General features: G+C 41.2%; 1 protein-coding gene across 2 annotated transcripts in view; it reads right to left on the bottom strand.

Moving 5' to 3' along the window:
* GALNT7 (polypeptide N-acetylgalactosaminyltransferase 7) overlaps positions 1–12,328 on the bottom strand; it is a gene marked incomplete at its 5' end in the record, with an annotated part of 71,104 nt that overhangs the window by 40,464 nt on the left and 18,312 nt on the right. The window lies entirely within an intron of this gene.

The following is a 12,328-nucleotide window of genomic DNA, read 5'->3' as shown; positions in this document are numbered from 1 at the left end:
TGGTTCTAAATATATGTTAGGCAAGAAGGGAGAAATCTCTGGTAAGGGGCTGAATGAACATGTTTTACTAAAGCAACTGGCTGCTGGAGAACATCACCAGCTGGTGTCCACACTTACCTTGGTGAGGTGGGTCCTGGAAACGGCCTAAGGCCCAAGGCATTCCCAAAGACCAAATACCCGCGCAGGACATGTTAACTTAAACATAGTTGAAGCTGAACACCAAACCAACACGCCCCAGCAGGGAGCATCAACAGAGCATTTTCAGAAGGAGAGGGTGGTATGGAGTCAGACAGTGCTGCACTAGAGGACGGTGCCCCTGGGGCCACTCTTGGACACAGGGTGTTTCTGAGGCTACGTGTATCAGCCCCAGGGCCTCAGCGCTTGCTGGATACGGCCTCAACACGCTCCGGCACTGGGACAGAGTGCCATGAGTACGTGTAATCTGGCACGGACATCAGCGGCAGCCCTGAGCCACATCTAATCCCCACCCTGCACCCCCTCGCCTTGCTCCCACCAAACATTACTCCCTCTGCTGTGACCGCAGCGCTGTTTTTAGAGCCGTGAGGTAAGCTGAAGGCAGCAGGGACAGCAGGCAAAAACGAGGTGCAGCCTTGATCTGATCCGCTGCATGGCCGCACAGACCGACCCGCCTGGGGAAGCGGTGCTGGGGCGGCAGAGAGCTGCCGCAGGCACTGGCATCTCCTGCGTCCTTGTTGGAAGCAACTTTACTATTTCACAGTACTCCTCCCTGCCTCCCCACCAAGATATATGAAGTTCTGACCGAGAAGAAAGGCTGGGATTTTGAAAACTGCTGGGCATTTTCAGTGATCAGCAAGGTTGGTGGGGTTAGAAGAGTAGGTGATTTTGGAAAAAACTAGGCAGAAAGGCTCTGAAGAGTCCAAGCGTGAAGTGTCCAGAATACCAGAGCCTCACCCATGAACACTCCCCAAAACATACAGTCATTGCTTTTTCCAATACTACTGTCCAAGAGGACAACAGGGAAACATTGCTGAAAGTTCAGGTTTAGTGCTAAAATTATCTATTTGTAAGCAAGAACAGATGTTGGATCACACTGAAATCTGCAGAGAACGCCACAGACATTTTAGCAACGTCTCACTACTCACAAATACATAATCAAACAAAAAAAAGAGATCAGAAGGATGTCACCTACTCAAACCTGCTGGAGGCAGGTTATCAGAGTTGGATTAGGTTTCTCAGAGGCTCGTTCAGTCACACCCCAAAAACCTCCAGTTTCTCTGAACAGTTGCTTGACTAGTCTCACAGTGAAGGTACTTTTCCTCATACCTCAGTAGGTTTCTCATGTTGCATCTTGTGATGATTGCCTCTTGTCCTTTCAGCGTGCACCCCTCAGAAGTTTTTTTTTCCATTTACTCTGTAACCTCACTTTTGAAGGTGAAAAGATGCAATTAGATTTCCCATTAGACTTTTCTCCAGCCACACCAAGCCAAGCTCCTCCACCCTCTCCATGCCTGTCATGTGCTACAGCCCTCTAACCTCCTTAAACGCAGAGGACCTAGCAAAGATCTGCTAACATCTCTTCTGTGCTGGGCAGTGCAGGAGGAGAAACCAGACAGTGCTCCAGACACAGGCCTGTTAATGCTACGTGGTGGAAAACAAACCACATCCCTTTGCTTGGTGGCTAAGCTCTTCCTAGTGCAACCCATTACGCAGTTCGCCTTTACTGCGTCAAGGGCACATTGCTGACTCATGTCCATGTTTAACTAAATCACATGATACTTACCACTACATTACAGTATTTCTCTCACATATCATTCTGCATAATAAAACTTTAGAAATAAAAAAAAATCCGGTATAAAATAGGCCTAGGTTAACATGACAATGGGAGTCATAGACTGCCTCCAATTCAAAATAATAAAGTTTCTAATTCAAGAAACTTTCTGACCTCTCTGCTTGTTCTAGTTTAAACGGGGAAGATATACAAAATAGGAGTGTTACATTATTCTGTTCTTCCATCACCATTTTTTGAGAAACTCAAAAGCCAGCGTGAGAAAGGGAAGGATAAGGGCACGTGAAAAGGCTCATTTTGCAAGGAGGGAGAAGGCTGCCATTGATCTAAATAAAGCCCTGAGAGGACTTTTGAAAAGAGCATCATCTCACACTTACCCTAGAAATCAAAAGGAAGGCTTTGCCACTCAACTGTCAGAACATTGCTGAGCACCTAGCTCTTCCCAACTCGCATCTAATTCCTGCCCCAAGTGCGGAGGCAGCTATAAAAGCCAACAAAATGGTGGACATCATCGGAAGGATGCTTAAAAGAGAGCATAATTTTGACTGCATAAAATTTTTAGGCATTCATGTCTTCAGTAGTATCTAGTTCTGGTCTCCGCATCTCAAAAGGAATTGGAGAAAGTACAGAGTAGGGCAACCAGAATGAAGGAGGTGGTGGACAGGTGCCTTAAGATGAAAGACCAGAAAAGGACGGCTTTTCATCTTAAGACTCTGCAGTTTGGAGGTATGATGGCTGAGGGGTACACAACTGAAGTTTAGAAAATCATGAAGGTGATGGATACACTGAGTGGAAAACAATTGTTTACCCCAGGTACAAGAACTGGAGACATTTGACAAAATCCATAGGAGATCAACCAAAAGATGTTCTTTGCACAGTGTTCTCTTGGAATGTGCTGCACGGGAGGCTATGGAGAGAGACAGTACCAACAGCTGAACAATGGATGAGACGACGTGATGGATGAAAGGTCCATAAGTGGACTGCAAAAGGACTGGGTGGGGAATTACCTCCTAAAAACTCTTAATTCAACAGTTGCGGATGCTGGAAGAGTCCAAAGGGAAGGAAGCATAGAGAGCAGCCAGGTTTACATGCTGCCACTCTCAGACACCATCACTAGGCTCAGTCAGGCAGGAATTTCTTACGCCTGTGGTCTGTATGAAATTAAATATCCTTTCATTCTACTTTCATCACCTATAAAACAGTTACGAGCTTCCAGTTAGCCAGTTCTCTGAGAAGTGTTATATTTCAGTCAAAGTACTTTGTTTCTTTTGCTGTTGTCAGAACTATGACTTCTCTTGTATTACATTTAGCCTCATTGCAACTGTTATGCACAATTTGCATTATAACGAATTTATTTGCTGTTCCCTTCCAGACACTAAATATATTCAATTTTTGCAGGCCTGGGAAAATATTGCATAAAACAGGAAAATTATACACAAACACACAGACACACTCATTCACCTCTTTCCTCCAATTTCTATGTACCTAGTACAAGTACGATGGAAGGCATTTGTTGTGGGTTAACCCCTGCAGGCAGCTCAGCACCATACAGCTGCTCACTCGTCCCTCCCTACCCCGGTCACAAATCTAAAACACAGCATCATATGGGATGCTATGAAGAAAATTAACTCCACCTCAGCATTTTACAGGCATTATTAAAAAAAACAAAAAAAAAAGAAACTAACAGTGTTTAAGTGCATGGTGCAGACCACAGCTCCTGGAGGTTATTTGTTTCCCCCTAGATAACAGACAAAGGTTTTCCAAATACTGTCTGGAAAAAAGGCAAAGTCAAACTACAATCAAAGAACTATTTGGTCTTTTGTGGTCATCATACAAGCCACAATGCTTCAGTTAGGAACTTCTAGAGCTTCTTCTCTTTTACCAATTATGACTGCTCACCCCCCCCCTTTTAAAAAATTATTTAATGACATATCAAAAAAACTGAAATAAGTTTTAATCCGTGTGCCTCACTGATTAAAAGTTTGGCTCAGCTAAAAACATAGTACAAAACTTCTAGAACAGTCATACAACGATGACAGTCAAACCGGAAGGCATGCATATTTAAAAAACAACAAAAAAACCCCACAACAACCTTTCTAGAGTGGAAAAAAAAGATAGTCTTAAAATTACTTGACAAACTTTGGAAGAGACAAATCAACAACAACAAGGTGAAGGGAGATCTTGGAAGAAGCGAGCATGACATACATCTGAACACTGCATTTCAAGGTTGTCCAAAAATGAAGGGAGAGAAACAAAAAACCTGTGAACTCTCTTACATCTGATGACAAACAACAACAAAAATCTAATTACATCTTTATAAAGGAGACATAGTAAGCTGTTTACATACAGTAATATATAAAAATATTTTTTCCACAGATCATTGTTTTTCTTCTGTAGAGCTCAATCTAGGATTTCCTGCCAGCTTTTCTAGCTCCAGTCCAATTCATGCTGCTTTATTTTTTAAATGTTCTTTTCAGTCCTTAGGGGATTACGTATGAGTCACTGCAATGGGTGTTTCGGAAACAGTGAAATGACATAAATACAGTCAATCCCTGACTTGTACAAGAAAAGGTTTTTGGTGTAATTTTTTTTTGCAAATTAGGTTCTTCCTTTTTGCAAAAGAGGCATGCAATTAAAGGTATAGGGAACATTAACTGCAGCCCTTTGGAAAGATGTTTCTAAATTTTACAAAGTAAAAGGGAAAACTGGGAGAGGTCTTCATAGGGCTGCAGGATTGGTCAGCTGGTAGGAGGGTTGGAGATCTAGCTGGCAATAAAACAGCAAATGTAAGAGTTGCATTATCCGCTTTTCTTCAGTCAAACAGTTTAAGACGGGCAACTCCCTAAAACTCCCTATGAAATAATGTCTGAAGTACAAATTGATGTTAAAAAAGTAGATTTGCTTAATTTCCAAACTGGAAATTATCATACTGAAAAAAGTTTGCTAATTCAAAGCAATAAAGCTGTGAAAAGCAACTTGCTCACCTAGACAAAAATCAGTGATGCACAAAAAATGAAGAGGGGAATAATTAAGAAGAATCCAGTAGTGTTCTCATTACCAAGGATGCAAAAGGAAATGAAAAAAAAAAAAGATCTTACACTCTCAGAATACACATGTTCATACCCAGCTGATTAAGACAGATACCAATCGTTGCAATATTCTGGTGCTCCTCATGAAAAAACTATAAAAGCTGATACAGTTTAGTATTTTAGTAACCTAGGAGGCCAATCCCTACATAGTTTTCTATTTTCTCCAATCCAGCTTTTACCTTTCTTAACTCTTGGCTGCATCTACACTACTGCACTTACCATGAAAGGCAAATACAATATATGTTCTTTTACCATAAGGAAGGGTTCAGGGACTTTTAGCTGAAGATGTATCAATAGCTCTTAGAGATCCCCTGGTGCAAGTTCCTCTTTTATGCAAAAAAGCAGCATTTTGACTAGAGCCTCTGTCACAGATACTCTGACAGAGACTACACAGCTATCAGTTTAGCAAGGACTTCAATGTATTTGAAGTATTTTGCTTTGTTTGCCTCAACTTAATGCAGCCACATTCCTAGTTTATTGGAGAAAAAAGGCCACTAGAGAGAAAGGAGACAGAGCCTAGCATTTTCAGTTATTTGAATAAATAGGAAGGATTGTTTTAATTTATTCAGTTACCTTGGTTAAAAAAAAAATACTGGATTCACAGATTTCATTATTGACTAGACTCATGCTGGGAAGACACTAAAATAATGCCTATTCTCAGCCAAGCTTCTAGCATGATTCTGCTCTACCAGCTAATGAGAGAAAAAAACCCAACATGTAGCATATTTTGGTTTGCTTTGAATCATTATGTGTGAATCTTACTTACCAGGTTACAGTTCAGGGCATAGATGGAAAAAAATAAAGTGCCACACTGAGTTACTTAGTCCTGCAACTATTTTTGTGCCACATGATAGAAAAAGACTCCACAACACTCTTATGACCAAAAAATTGGAAGACTTTTCAGTATACATGATCAAAGAAAGACAAAAGGGAAAATCAACACATACAACAAAGTATTTGTGAATAGATTTCACCCTAGATTCCCACTAACTTCAGAATAAATAAGCAATGGTTCTCACAACACTGTGGGCTGACTGTCAAAAGGACCCCGTAAGATTGCACGCCTTCCACTTCCACTACCCATGGTAAGCTCCATTCGAGGCAATCAGGAGTTCTAGCTACTCCAGGACCAGCTGCAGGGGGAAAAGCAAAACCAAAAGCACACACAAACGGAAAAAAAGCAGCTTCTCAAACAAGGATAAAGAGCTATGGCACAACTGCCATCACTCCAGAAAATAAATAAATAATATAAAAGCCCTTTGTAATCACAACAATTTTTTGCACAAAGGGGTCGGTTCCAAGCTCCACACGCAGCACTGACTTCAAGTCATATTTTGCAAAATCTTCCATCAAGCAGTTTCATCAGAAGGCAACCGCACTGACTCAAGTCAGGGCAGAAGTCGGACCAGGAGAATTCTTGTGTCAAATACGAGCAGTGGCATTCAAGCCACCTGGCTCGAAAGGGTCATGTGCTGTCACAGTACCTGGCCAAAACTGGCTCTCTCTTGCTTTTGGCTCCTTCCCTGTGTAACTCGGAGCCACTCCGAAGGTGATGAAGTGCACACTTATGTGTATAAATCTGAAGTGTAACTGAGGTGCAAAGGGCCATAAGCAGCTTTGGAGAAATGTGTGTTCAGCAACAGTTTTAGACCACTGTGTATTTGTACTCCCACCTACGTCCAAAGAGCGAAAAATAAAATGGCTTTTAATTATTAGTTTTAAAAAAGCAAGGAAATATCCCCCTTTACCTGCTTCTTAGATTTCACAGCATCTATCAAGCTGACTAATTGATGCATTACTCGTTGCCCTGCAGCTCTTTTATCCATCTTGCTTTTTCTTGCCCCCTTTCTCTCAGTTCCCGATAAGCTCCAAGAGGGAACTTTTTTGCCAGCGATGGATACCTGTAATAACACTGCTAGTGATCGGCACTGAGGAAAATCCCTCTTCCCACCCATTCCTTATGTCCTATCTGATATGGCAGAACAGGACAGTCACTAGTATTTACACTTCTCAGTTACAGAAGTAACTATTAGTTTTCAATAGATACCAGCAGACCACAGTCATTAATATTGACTCAGCCCATTTGAAAAAAAAATAAAAGTGAACTAGCATTGTCTTTGAGCCCCAAAATTACCTGAGGCAAAACAACTTAGGAGAGTAAGATCAACAATTTTACGGTTGACATTCCTGAGGTTTGAGAGCATTGCTTATGCAAAAACAAGCAGCACATTCAAAAATAAAAAGGGCTCATAACAAAGGAGAGGAACTGTGTATAAAAATGTGAATTTGGCCAAAGCTTGATGTTCTGCTATTACGAAGGAGTTTGACAGAATTTAGCACCCACATTCTGAGTGATTTGCACTAATTTACATGAGTTTGTTTCACTGACTCCAAAAAATGGTAAAAACAACTTCTTGTAACCTGGTAAATAGTCTGAAAATTAACACTATTCACTAACATCAGAGGTGATCTCTGCTGGTGTTTGAACCTGTGAGTGGAAGAAAGCCACTGACGAAGATAAGGCTCTGTTTCTTAACTTTATTTTAGTTTTTAAATGGTTGCTGTTGCTGTAAGAGTTCCCTGGGTAAACAGATCAACTAGCTCTTCCTGTCTTCTGGGATTTTTGTGCAGATACTGTCTGCTTCATCACAGCAGAAGCATTCATCTAGGACAGTGACTTCAGGCTATTGCTACATACTGCTGTGGTCTGCAGCCAACATCTCACAAGGTCATAGCGTACAAAGTTGTATTAAGCTATGGAAGTCCTCAGGTAACAAATCATATGGAGACTGCCTCCACTCTTTATCCTTCCCTTTTCTCCCCCCCCTTTTACATCTGTAAATATAATTAACTTCAATATTCAAATTTCTAACAATGCAAGAATACTTATTTTCAGTTGAAATAACTTGATTGCCCAGCTATTTGCCTAACCGAGGGGAATACCATAAATCCCGAGTTTTACTTGTTTACTCATGGAGTACCTTGTTTAAAGACATATATCCACATTTAGATAAGTCCATACGATACCCATCTAAGCATCTCACTTAAATGGAATGGTTCTGTTGCAGTGTTGTCTTTCACTTGCAAGGGGAATTCCTCTGAACTAATGATGATTCTGTCATCCTTTTTGGCCTTGTTGTGTACATACCACTTAAACTCCTGCAGAGCAAACCAATCCTGCCACAGGTGCTGTTTGCACTGTGATTGTGGCTTGCACTGCTTTACCCCCTGCCCTTGCTCCCACACTCCCTTTTCCAATGTCCCTGCTACCCCACAACCTCCTGCTGTACATGTCCCCCCTCTTGGAGGACTCTGGATTCTCTATAAATGTAATGGTGACGCTCATATGCACCTGGTCCAGACTAAGCGACTCCCTTTATTTAGCAAAGTTCAGCCCCCTTCATCAAACGTGGAGACTACCAGGAGACCCGGCCAGAGTGTTTCGTGTCAGACCCAGTCTCTTATTGGGGATGCCACTGGCCACCCAGAACTTGCAAACTTCTCTGTCTCTCTCACTTTCAGTGAGATTTAAGAGTACAAAAAGGACAGTGAGAACATGGCCTGTATGTACCTGACCTATGTTACATGGTGCCTCCTTAGGAGAAGTGCAGTACTTCTCAAATTTCTGTGCAACAGGCAGTTTCACAATTAGACTCTGCCTGACTGAAAGCAAGTAAAAATAAAAACAGTTCTGAGTGCTTCAGAACACATTACTGTCAAAAATAGAAGTCTTTTATTGTCCTTGTTTTTACTGTCACTCAGTCTTTGGGGGAGTATCAAAGCAGCTGTTAAACCTTCCAACTTCCTTGTTGCCTGGGATTCAGCTTTTACATATCCCATCCTTCCATTCCTGGTACTGTTCTGTTCCTAGTTTATTGTCCCATACTGCCCTTGGTCCCATCTGTAGTTCAGTAGTCAAAGAAGTCTTGCCAGAGATCCACTTCACTCAAAGCCTCCAGTTAAGAGATGCCCGAGAACTTTTTGGAGGTAACCACAAGCAATGCACTTCTCCTTGCGGCTCTGGAGAGCACCATGTAATCCGGGACAGTAACTAAGGAGATCTAAAATAGAAAGACTCCGATAAATATCTGAATAAATGAGATATAGAAATCTCTGCCTAACTTTGTAACTTAAGACTAGTTTTAAAGCAGGAGAAATAGCCTCTTATCATTAAGAATACGATCATTTTCAAGTAACACAAATATTCTTAAACTGAATTATAAATGAATCCACTGTACTACCTAAGGTCAAGTTATATTTTAGTCTCTCCCATGTTCTAGAAATGGAAAGATGTTGGCACTAGTAGCCTGTGCAATAAAAAAATATATTTGTAGCTGCTTGCTGCAGAACAGGAAAGTTGACAGGACCCTGGATAAGGCAGAAATATGATCCAGAGTCTCCTAGATCCTCTCCTTATAGACAGCACACCAAAGATGACAGAAAGGCCTTCAAACTCAGAACAGCGAGAATTGATTACAAATTTATTACAACTAAAATAGTCTACATTTCTAGTAGAAGAAAGTAAAAAGTGATCAAGTGGGACAGAACAGAAATAAAAGAGCATAAAAGCAAGTCTCTCCATACACACTGCATCTTTTCAGGTGTGTTTTGCTTCTAGACTATGACCTTGTTAATTAAGTGGCTTTATCTCTGCTGCAGCAAAGTGCAATTTCTCTGGTCTCCAAGAAACCAGAGACCACAACAGACCACACGTTTTCCTTGCCTGCCAAGAAGGCTTGCCTGCACTGATCCTGGCCCACCCTTTTTAATGGAACACGACACAAATCGAGAAAAGACAAATACAGTACATCATACAAGGTAAGTAATTTTGAGTTAAGTACTTAAGGCTGGTCTAATCAACCACCAGCTGACCCAGAGTCTGTGCTTCAGCTCTAAGAGTCTGCCATCAACTGCCCTTCAAATGCCCATAACCCACCTTCTTTCTCTGCACAACAGAAAGGTCTACATACTGCAGCCCACATTGTCATTAGCATGTTATTTAGCGTGGTATTTCAACTGCAAACTTCTGTAGAGCATCATCCACAGGAATTCATTCTCAGAGACTGCAGGGACTCAGACCTCCAAACCAGCAAAGCAGCACCTGTTCGGTATGTTTACCCTTGAATGCATCATACAGGTTGCTATACCATAGATGAGACTCCCACAAATGAAAAAAAAGGAATCAAGTTTATACGCTGTTTGACTCTCTTCATGCTAAATTCAGCCATTTAAAATATTTTACTGTCATTTAGTTGTTCAGAACGCTGTTATGATAACAGCCAAGTCCCATGAAGAGGCCAAAGAGCAAGGAGAGAACCAAGCTCTAGGCACAGTTATCATTCTACTGTGGCACCAGAGAGAAAAACTGTCCCAGGTAAAAAAAACCCACCAGACACTGATCCCTATCTTTCAAAAAAAAAAGTCTAGCTTCTTGCCTAGTCTTGAAAGCGGAGACTCTAAGGATCCAATTGCTTTCAGTTTTCCTTTTTTTTTTTCCTGAAGCAAGTATCTGCTTGAAGTCTTGGGAGATGTCAAGTTGCATCTACTCACAGGAAGGACAAAACTTATTGCCTAGAAAGTCAAACCTTGTTTTCTCTGAAGAAACTTAATGAAAATAATTTCAACTTCTCAACCTGGAAGCAATCTATGGGGTATCTTGCTGCATGAGAGGTTCAGCAAGGCGACTTGTTCCTTAAGCAAATGTGCCAACTGCTGGCAAATCAGCGTAGTAGGCAAAGCGGTAGATGAAATGATGCATTTCTACACAAAAAGTGCAACAAACCAGCTTCTAGGGACACAGCCAACCCCAGAAAAATTTTTAAGCAGATGAAGGCTGTGGGAAGTCTCCAAATGCTCAGAATTCTGGCTGGCTCTAATCAATATTATCATCTCTCATTTCTGTAACATTTGTTGTTATGTATTCTGTTCAAATGCAATCTTCTGTTCTCCTTTTAATTTATCTCAAATTTCCAGTTTTGTTTACAGTCCTTTGCTTAAGATGGTGCCATTGCTTACCCTTTTTTAGAGAGGCAGAAAGTGGAGGTGAAATTTTTTTCCAACTTTTTCTTGTACAAAAGCTGAGTATCAGGAAATCCCTTCTGAAAAACAGATTGCAGACATGGATGGCAGAAAATGCAAGATTTTTTTTCCACTGCCTCCCTCCTTGTCGTGGTTTAGTCCCACCCGGCATCTAAGCCCCACGTGGTCGCTCACTCACTCCCCCACGGTGGGACGGGGGAGAGAATCAGAAGAGTAAAAGTGAGGAAATTCATGGTTTGAGATAAAGACAGTTTAACAGGTAAAGCAAAAGCCGCGCACACAAGCAAAGCAAAACAAGGAATTCATTCACCACTCCCCATGGGCAGGCAGGTGTTCAGCCATCTCCAGGGAAGCAGGGCTGCATCATGTGTAATGGTTTCTTGGGAAGACAAACACCATCACTCCGAATGTCCCTCCACCCCTTCCTCCTCCTTCGTCCCAGCTTTATATACTGGGCATGATGTCATATGGTATGGAACATCCCTTTGGCCAGCCTGGGTCAGCTGTCCCAGCTGGCAAGGCAGCACGAGAAGCTGGGCTGTCCTTGACTGCTCAGCAACAACCCAAAACATCAGCACCTTATCAACATTTTCTCATCCCAGATTCAAAACAGACTCACACTAGCTTTTATGAAGAAAATTAACTCTATCCCAGCTGAAACCAGGACACTCCTCCAAATGATTAGGAATACCACATTTGCACATGGCTATGTGGTTTGGAGCAACGCTATGCATTTGATCAGATTTTGAAAACAGCGCTGAATGACTCGCATAACATGTAGAAAACAGTAAAATAATAAAAAAAAGAAAAACATAACTCTGCCCTTCAACTTGCATATAAGGGCTTCAGAGTTAAGTATTAGACGCTTTTTTCCATCTTCCCTAAGCTTCTCCTAAGAGACATGCATTTGGACAATATAATATAGAACACCTCACAACCGTAAGATACAGTTTTCTAATGCAGCCTGATAAACTGAAATATATTTTTTTGTTAATAGAAAAAGAGACTTCCAAGTCAAGACCAGCAAACCAGAGTGAAGATAAAGGTATTTATTATCCTCCATTTACAATAAAATTAATCAGAAGCATACTTGGGCTGTTATAAATTGCTTCATAATGATTTGAATAACCAATACCTTGCTGGACTATGAAGTTTTTTCCCATGGATACAAGGAAGGAGAGGAGCATACCACAATTAGACAACTGTCCACAATTTTTCTCTCTAGAGGAATTTTCTAAAAGCTTCACTGGAAAAATTATGAGTATTAAGAACAAAACAGACAATTGCTTAAGACATCATCTCCATCAGAGCTGACTGCAAGATGCAAAAGGACCTCCAAATATCAGGTCTTTATCTGTGACTCTTGGACTATTTCTCCTCTTCTTTGGAAAAAAAAATGCATTGATTTTTCATCTGAGCTTTACAATCCTTC

This window comes from Phaethon aethereus (assembly GCF_964289735.1).
Source record: "Phaethon aethereus genome assembly, chromosome: 4".
NCBI classification, from domain to species: domain Eukaryota; kingdom Metazoa; phylum Chordata; class Aves; order Phaethontiformes; family Phaethontidae; genus Phaethon; species Phaethon aethereus.
The sequence above is the reverse complement of the archived record's forward strand: the minus strand, read 5'-3'. Positions and strand labels throughout refer to the sequence as shown.